This window comes from Rhipicephalus sanguineus, chromosome 5, assembly GCF_013339695.2.
Source record: "Rhipicephalus sanguineus isolate Rsan-2018 chromosome 5, BIME_Rsan_1.4, whole genome shotgun sequence".
NCBI lineage: Eukaryota > Metazoa > Arthropoda > Arachnida > Ixodida > Ixodidae > Rhipicephalus > Rhipicephalus sanguineus.
Genome location: NC_051180.1, coordinates 157757265 through 157764992, shown reverse-complemented (window position 1 = coordinate 157764992; position 7728 = coordinate 157757265).

Sequence of the window (7728 nt, the reverse complement as noted above, 5' to 3'; positions counted from 1 at the left end):
AGGCCATTGCTGCCATCGCTGATTGAAATTGAACGATTCAGCAGCCTCACCAAACTTTTAAGAGTAACGGCATGGGTCTTCCGTTATGCCAAAAAGTTGAAGAAGGAAAATGATAGGTCTGGGGAGCTGTCTGCTGAGGAAATTCAGCAAGCGGAGTGCTATTTGCTTCGAGAGGAACAGAGATCTCACTTTGGTAAAGAAGCAGACTGTGTCGCGAGCAAGTAACCGCTCCCTTTACAAAGTCCACTTGGGCATTTTAGACTGTTAATAGACGAAAACGCGCTTCTTCGGATACAAGGAAAAGCTCCCAGGGCTGACGACTCGTACAGTTCTCGCCATCCCATCCTCCTACCAAAAGACTCACACCTCAGTAAGCTGATAATCAATCATGCTCACGCAAAGGTCTTCCACGGGGGAGTTCGAGACACTCTGACTCAAGTTCGAGAACGATTTTGGATCTTCAAGCACGACAGTCTGTGAAGAAAACGATAAGACGGTGTGTCATCTGCCAACGCCTACAGAGTAAACCTGTTGAGCAATCTTCACCTTGTACGCCTCAGGATCGTGCTACTCATGCCCCTCCGTTCCTCGTGAGTGGAGTTGACTTTGCGGGGCCACTATACATCAAAGGGCATCCTCACGAGCGCTCCTACATCGCTCTCTTCACGTGCGCGGTGACAAGAGCTGTTCACTTGGAACTGGTTGAAGAGTTGACCACAGTGAATTTTCTTTGCGCCCTGCGGAGATTCGTATCACGGCGGGTCTCTGTCACACTATCTACAGCGACAACGCACGAACATTCGTCAAAGCGTCCAAGGACCTACAGAAGCTTTGGCGAACGATAAGACACCCCGACGTACTCGCCTTCTTTTCCTCCTCGAAGATCCAATGGAAATTTATTTGCCCGAGCGCTTCTTGGTGGGGCGGGTTCTACGAGAGACTCGTTCGTTCTGTAAAAACCTGCTTGAAGAAGATGCTTGGGCGAAGGCTTGTCAGTCGGACAGAGTTAGTTACTCTACTAACAGAAGTGGAGGCCGTGGTGAATTCTCGACCTTTGACTTACGTGTTCAAAGACGTGGATGAACCGTACCCCCTATCTGCAGCAGATTTTCTCGTTGGAAGGAGACTGACAACGCTACCACATTACGAACTGAAAATCAACACCGAGTCTACCAACGATGCACTGAAGAAACTTTGGAGCAAGCGAGAAGATGATTTGCAAGCATTTTGGTCTCGTTGGTATAGAGTACCTTAATGAACTCAGGAACTTTACATCCAACCAAGCCAAAAGAAATGACTCTTTGAAGAAAGGCAACATAGTTCTACTCGGGGATAAACAGCTTCCAAGGCAACTGTGGAGGTTGGCCAGCATAGAGGAACTGATCAGCGGACGCGACAGCATTGTGAGGACCTGCTCTTTATGCTTGCCCGACGGCTCTGTTGTGAAGCGGCCCGTACAGCTACTTTACCCGTTGGAAGCCAACTAACGTCATCTGTCGGCGCGGGAGACTTGTGACTTCCTTTTAGGGGCGAAGCTCCTTAAGGCGGCACCCGTTCGTCCCTCGTAGTGGTAGTCGTAGTCGTAGTGCGTAACCAGTCTTACGCTTTGACCTCCAAGGTGATGCCGGTGGGAGATTTTTCCTGTGCGTTGTTGAACAATAAAAAATTCGCAGCGTTAGCTAAAAGCCGACTTCTTCTGTCTCTCATTCCCATTAGCAGCCATTCTTTACCTCCAAGGTAGTGCCTGGTGAGATTTCTCCTGTGCGCGATTAAACAATAAAAATTTTGTTCAAAACGCCCTTGATTGATGAAATAAACCAACGAAAGATGCCAGATGTTTTGTAAAAGCAAAACGAAAGAACGCCAGATGTTTCTAAAGCAAAACGAAAAGACGCCAGCTGCTTAACGAAAGACGCCAGATGTTTTCTAAAGCAATGGTTTTCTAAACAATGAAAATTTACAGCGTGTATGTAAAATTAAAGAGAGCTGCAAGTCGTCATAACTCATCGAACCTTTAGTATAAACGCGCCCGATCTCACGTCGGTGATGATGTACTGGGCAGAATCACGGAAGATTCACGGTTTACCGATGAACCTCCGCAGCTTCGCCCACTCATCATCATTCACTCCGTGGATATGCTGTGATTTTTCTTCGTCATTCGTCTACAGAAGACCAAACATCATCATTATGGATGCTCCTCACGAGCTGACGCGTGCTCACGTGGCAGCGCTGGCTCGCCCTCTTCTTTTCTTTTTTTTTCTAGTTCCATTAAAGCGGTTCATCTTGCAAGACGTGTTTTTGGCTCGATGTTAACCGCGCCGCAGTTGGAAGGCTTAGAGGTTCAACAGTTGTATTAACAACTCATTGTTCTTTTCGGTAATATCGACATTCAGGTCACCAACTAACACTTGTGGTCTATTCTTGTACTTGTCATAATTACACAATGCCGTGTCAATGAATGTCTCACTCGACAAATTGGGTGCAAGGTACATGGTCATGATGATGCATCCATCAAAATAAATGGCAGCATATTCGCCGTTGTGGATCTGTGTCGTTGGTAGTAGTTTCAGATCTTGTGCCTTTTCTGTTTGTTTGACGTATAGGCCAACACCACCTGCAGGACGCTCTGCATCATCGATGCACACGACTGGAACGTATCCTTTGATATACGGTCTTTTGGCGTTCCACGTCTCGGTAAGACAGAGAACATCCACCGCAGTAAGTATGGGGTCCCATTCCACATTGTCTACGTGGGCATGCAAAGTTCCAACGAAAGCAATTTGCTGTCAGCCATTTATTTACATTTCTCCTGGCTTCTTCTACCTCTTCGTCTAGCCTCTTCCGCTTTCTCCAACCAATTCTTTTGGTTCCTTTGGAACTATACTACAACTAGCACCATCTAGCAAGATTATATGCAATTATATATATATATGGAGCGAGCGCCACCAACGCTATCTAGTGAGCACTTCACGAACTAGAGGTGGCTACTACAAACAAACAAACGGAGGATGGGCACACCCATGGCATAAGGAGCTTCGCCCCTAAAACGTGACCTGTAGTCATCCCCTACACTTATAAAATCGCTCATAATCTTAAGAAGGTTGCTTCAAGGTTCAATGTTTCTGTGGTCTTCTCGGCGCCATGCAAAGTGTCCAGCATTTATAGGCGAGTAATAAAATCTGGTGATACGAAACGTTGCTGCGATATTAAGCATGAGAATAACAAAGAGCTCAGCTAGTTGGTACGTATTCATTCTAAAGAGACAGGGCGTGCAAACACGGACACAAGAAAGAAGTCGGGACACCACAAACGCCGACTAACAACTGAAGAGACGCGCAACGGCGGAAAAGAAAGAAGGCACGAAAACTTATATGCGCATGCTCATGCAACAGGCGAACCTATCAATCAGGCACGCGTGGCGGTCTACGTGGAAGATAACTGTTAAGGCATTTGATTTCATCTTTATGCAGGTATTTCGACGGTTGGCTCACGCATGCGCTACCACTATTGTCGATATGCCATGCTTCAATCATCAGGCGTCTTCATTTCTCTGCCGGGACAACACAGCGCAATCATCGAATTTTGGCGTGCACTTACATTCTCGACAATGTAAAGATAGATTAGAAGGTGAGCATCCTGTTAGCGATCTCGTATGCTCCAACAATCTCTGGTTAATGCATCGGCCCGTCTGTCCTACGTAGAAGCGGCCGCAGCTGAAAGGGACCTTATACACCACTCTAGTACGGAAATCAGTGAATTTGTTGGCGTGTTTTACGAAACAAATATCGGTCCGCTCCTTGTCTTTTACTCGCTCTTGTGCGAGTAAAAGACAACTTTCAGACAAGTTTCAGGCGAATGAGGGATATGATTTCTGCATGCTTGCAGAAATGATATCCCTCATATCTGGAAGCATGTGCAGAAATCAGGGATATGTATTGGTTCTAAGGTTGCTCCGGTTTTTAGTGATTTATACCTTAGCAAGATTGACAATCTTTTGGAAGGCGCCTTAGGTAATTCGGTTATTAAGGTTTTTCGTTATGTGGACGATTACTTGATTGTTTGTAGTGGTGAGGACTTTGAAACGGTGGTAACTTCAGTGAGCGAAAAATTTGACTTAAATGAAGGAGGGCTGAGCTTTACATTACTAAAAGGAGCCTCAGAATAATGGAATACAATTTCTAGGCATTTCCTTAACGTTCCAGAAGAACCACGTATGCTGGCAGTATTCTCCTAGATCTTCGAAACTGCTGTTAAATTTTTTGTCTAAGCACTCGAAGGTTGTAAAAAACGGCATCCCCATGTCTTGCCTTAAGTCAGCCCTCACCAAGTCATGTGAGCACAAAATGAGTGATAGCTTTAACGCACAGGTTACGCGTCTTTTAGATGTAGGGTATCATCGTGATGCAGTTTCCACTGTCGCTGAACGTTTAAAGAAGTATATTGTGTTAAATCCGGGCATGGTTGCCGAAAGCGATAGGAACAAACGTGTCGTAGGTATACCGTACATTATTTGCGTATCTCACAGGCTAAGGAAAGTAGGAAGTAGATACGGCGTTAATGTTGTTTTCACGGCTGCCAATAAGCTAAGTAAGATTTGTGCCGCTGTGCAGAGGAAGATTGAGCGAGTATAATACAACAAGCGGACCGGTATTTGTTTCGTAAAACACACCCACAAATTCACTGATTGCCTTACGAGTGTGGTGTATAAGGTCCCTTTCAGCTGCGGCCGCTTCTACGTAGGAGAGACGGGCCGATGCATTAACCAGAGATTGTTGGAACATAAGAGATCGCTAACAGGAGGCTCACCTTGTAATGTATCTTTACATTGTCGAGAATATAAGTGCACGCCAAAGTTCGATGAATGCGCAGTGTTGTACCGGCGTAGAAATGAAGAAACGCGCCTGATTGAAGCATGACATATCGATCATAGTGCTAACGCATGCGTGAGCCAACCGTCGATTAACCTGCATAAAGATGAAATCAAATGCCTTAACAGAGATCTTCCACGTGGACCGCCACGCGTGCCGGATTGATAGGTTCGCCTGTTGCATGGGCATGCGCAGATAAGTTTTCGTGCCTTCTTTCTTTTCCGCCGTTGTGCGTCTCTTCAGTTGTTAGTCGGCGTTTGTGGTGTCCTGACTTCTTTCTTGTGTCGGTGTTTGCACGCGCTGTCTTCTTAGAATGATTAAGCATGACCATCCTTTTGGGAAGTGCTGTGTCGGTGCGATGTATTTGATTCCATTGAGTTGTGGCAAAGTATACATCGACCAAGCAGGCCGATGCGTTAATGTTTGGTTACTGGAGCATGCGCTGTCCATCAAAAATAGTACGGGCTCGCATCTGCCATTTCCTTGTAAATCTGTGCATGTGTGCCCCTGTTTTCATCCAGGAAAATCTTAAAGCGAAGTCATTACGCAGTCGCAAGAGAACTGGCTGAGGCCTATTTCATTAAACTGTACGGGATTGGGTGTGTCAGCATTCCTTCTATCATCCTGCACAGCAGTGAGTTTGTTTTTTTTGCAAGGCCACTCTTGATTCCGGCCGTCTGCGGATGTTCGTAATGCCATATAAATTGAGTGCCTTTTCGAGAATAAATCGGTAGTGAGCGCTTGTATACCTCTCCTTGTATTCGTCCTTGTCCCATTTTTAGCCACCGTCTTATAATTTAACACCAGATGGCCAAAATTTTCGGAGCCCTCAAATACGGCGTCTCTCATAATCATATCATGGTTTTGGGACGTAAAACACCGCGTAAAATAATGTTCAAAACACATTATGATATCATAGAACTTATATGCAAACCGAACCTCCCTGCCTGTTGCAGGTGTGTCATTACCATTTGAAAATGGCAGTATCATTATGATTAGAAAAAATACCAGCGTTCCCCTTTAATTATTTTTCTGTATTAGCATCTACACAACCTCTAGAATATTGTCACGTGGTCGTGACGTTGACGAAGGCAGCAGCCAGCACGTCAGAGATGAAACTCTTTATTTGACCGAACTTGTGGCCGGAAAACTGAAAAGCAATACACGGATAGCGGCGAACAGAGCGCCGACCGTCGATCAACTGACAAGTGGTGAAGCGCGTCGGCATTTAAACATGTGCCGTCGAATATTCCAGCGTTATCGCTGGCTGTCCTGCAAATTCTAGAATAAGCTCGAGTGTGCGCGTCTTGCGCGCAATCTTAACAAAACGATTTACAATGATCGTGAAGGTTCTCGAACAATGAGGCGCGGTTCGCGCTGAGCGTTGCTGACAGTCTTTGTGGCCGAAAACCGAATACAGCAAAAGTGATAAACGCACGTGGCAATATATTTGCTATCAAGTGGACTGACGAAAAGCTTGCCTTCGAATGCCACGCATTTTTTAACTTGTATCACACTCGCGTCCATAAGATTTCAGGTGCGTTCAGCCCGGTATATGTTCCTTGTGGTAGGACTAATTTCATGCTTCGTTAGTTTATCTTTAACGTTCAACAACCTCAACGAAAAAATATGTCGCCCTTGCAATTATATGCATCTACGTGGTTCTCGCATGACTGACAGAGAATAGATGTAACCTGTCCGAAGGTGGGTTCATTGGACATTACCTGAACATAGGAATTTATCCTACGGGACTTCACCAGCTGATCAATATTAATAGTGAATCCACTGACAGCAATCTTCTTGTATTGTAGTCCAAGTGCTGTGCTACGTCCTTAGCCAATGAGCGTGTATTCTGGTAGAACTGTGCTGCGAACTCTTAGCGTATACCCCTTCAGTATTTCGGTCAAAAGCCGGTCTACTGACGGTGAAACCACTTCTTCCGTTTTAAGCTTAGGCAAGCGAAAAGAATGAGAAATTTCTCGGCAATATGTCACTGTGCATGCCTTGTTCCGTTCACAAGGCTTACGAGACGGCCATTCATGTTCTCATAAGGAAGTCTTGATTATGCGCTATTTTATGAAAACACTACCGACGAAGAAGACGTACAGACGAACAGAAGTAGACGAGACAAAGCGCAACTTTCAACTGATTTATTTCGTGCGTTGTTCAAATATATATCGAGTACAAGGCACACGTCAGAGTGATAATACACACATACCCTCGCCTACACGTCATCCCCCCTTCGCGTTTTCACTACAAGATTTACTTCTGCAGAAGATAAATGTAAAGACGGCATGCTCACGCAGTTTTTTTCACCCAGAGAAGCCATGATGGCTGCTTCAGAAACCAATCTCTCTTTTTCATCTTTCACGTGTTTTACAATTTTTGTTTTTTCAAATTCGGGTGCGCACGAGCATCGATTACAATGTGTTGCTAGATTCCCTGGGTGGGTGACTTGCTCGCAATTGTACCGATGCTCTCTAAGCCTTGTGTTAATGCATCTCGAGGTTTGTCCTATATATTGTTTTCCGCAGGTTAGCGGAATACTGTACACTACTTCTACGTCGCACTCGACAAACCTCTGCGCATGTTTTGTCTGGCATCTATTGCTTTTTGTGGTTTCATTTGCGACGCTCACATCCAATAATCGCTTTTTTCCCTTTAGAACAATCTGTGATTTGCTGTCCTGCAAAATGACACGAATTTGAGATTCGACATCAAACATGAGGAAGTAGCTGCCCTCTCTTCTCATGCTTTCAAAGCTACGATCCTCATTGCAGGAAGGAAAATGTAGCTCTGTTGCTGACCCTGCTTTCCCAAGGAAGCACAAATCCCTACTGCAATAGAAGGAAATTTGCGG